At 53.1% G+C, this 1,726-nt stretch overlaps 1 pseudogene; it reads left to right on the top strand.

The window, feature by feature from the left end:
• Nucleotides 1-233: 233 nt before the first annotated feature.
• On the top strand, nucleotides 234-1,329 carry LOC113903993 (annotated as a pseudogene).
• The last annotated feature ends 397 nt before the right edge of the window (nucleotides 1,330-1,726 follow it).

Genomic DNA, 1,726 nt, shown 5'->3' with positions numbered 1-1,726 from the left:
AACAGGAGTGGTCTGTGTAGCAGGGAAAGCAGTATTCCATCCAAATGGTAAGGTTGTCAACAGTCACATTTCATGAAAGAAGAATGAAATATGCATCGTATTTTCACATCTAGAGAAATTGTGCATCAAGAAGACTCACGACTGGGTGGATGTTTATGGCGGCAAAGGTCCAGGCTGCATGGTGGGAGGTGGATGGGCGAGGGGCACCGGAGGAGCAGTAGCTTTGCCTAAGCATGATCTCGAAGATAGGAGGCGCCTTCAGTACTGGTGAAGATAACAATGAGCTGATAGACAATTTGAAGGAGGCTCAAAGCTGGTGGTGCAGGCTTTCCGAGCTATTGACCATGCAGACTATTACCTCAAAGAATTTAGAGAACGCACATGGCGTGGAAGCACAGCAACATCCACCTCTCTGCTCCGTGCATCTCTTTGGAGCTGATGGAGTCCCTCGACCTGCAGCCTGGCCTCTCCTTCTTGAATCTGGGCAGCGGCACTGGGTACCTCAGCTCCATAGTGGGGCTCATTGTCGGCCTCTTGGGTGTGAACCACGCGGTGGAACTCCATTCAGATGTGACAGAGTACGCAAAGCAGAAGCTGGACTTCTTTATCAGGACAAGTGACAGCTTCGACAAGTTTGACTTCTCTGAACCCTCCTTCGTTACTGGCAATGGCCTGGAGATTTCTCCGGATTGTTGTCAGTATGACTAGGTAGACTGCAGGCCAGGCGTGCAGAGGGAGCAGGAGCAGTACACGAAGAGTCTCCTCAAGGTTGGGGGCATCCTGGTCCCGCTGCTGCAAGAGAAACGACGGAGATAAACGCGCACTGGCCCTGCCGCTTGGGAAACCAAGAAGCAGGTTTCTTGGCTGTCTCCTCTGCTCTGCTGCTCTAGCCCTGCCAGTCAGTCAGGGAAGCCGAGGCTCGTCCAGTTACGTGACACCCCTGGCAGTTCACAGTCTCCAGGACCTGGCCCACATCGCCATCCGGGGCACCATTAAGAAGATCGTTCACCAGGAAGAAGGGAACAGAAACGGGAAACAGACTGAAGAACACTCCCAGGTTTAAACGAAGGCAAGTTCGCCGCCACCGAGTGGAAACGCTTGTCTTTTTGCACAAAGAGGTCTTTGCCAGTCGGATCTCCAACCCCCCTGACGACAATGGCTCTGGAGACCTGGAGGAGGAGTGGTGGGAAAGAAGAGGTGACCACCCCGCCAGAGGCCAAGCCTGGGACCCCGGTGAACTTCCTGAACCTCTCTTCCTCAGAGAAGGTCCTGAGCCTCCCTCTGCCAGATCCCCTGATGTACTACCTGCTTTATTACAGAGTAAAGTAGGTCTGTGGTCCAGGGAGGAGGCCCAGCCTGCCTGGAGCACCACCCGTGCAGGTGCACTGGGGAAGCAGGGGCTGGGCTCTGCATCCCCTGTCCTTGACTGTCCTCTAGGACACTCCTGCCTCTGTCTGATTTCTGTGAACATAGTCTACTAGGTAAGATGCAAGAGAGAATGTTTTCTCAAATGGGCGCGTGCCCCTGGAGGAGGCGCTGACTTCCGGCTCTCAGGAAACACTGAGGTCTGTGTGCGAAGGTGGCTGGGAGACTGTTCCTTACGCCAGGTACCCGTGTCTGCATCAGAAAGGAAAACTGAAATTGAAATTAACCTGTCTTGCTTATAAAATGTGAGACAGAAAGCACAGGTTTCTACGTGTATAAAATCTTTTCTGAGTGGGACACG

Source organism: Bos indicus x Bos taurus, chromosome 14 (genome assembly GCF_003369695.1).
Source record: "Bos indicus x Bos taurus breed Angus x Brahman F1 hybrid chromosome 14, Bos_hybrid_MaternalHap_v2.0, whole genome shotgun sequence".
Lineage (NCBI taxonomy): Eukaryota > Metazoa > Chordata > Mammalia > Artiodactyla > Bovidae > Bos > Bos indicus x Bos taurus.
Note: the sequence above shows the minus strand (reverse complement) of the source record. Positions and strands in the feature narration are given on the sequence as shown.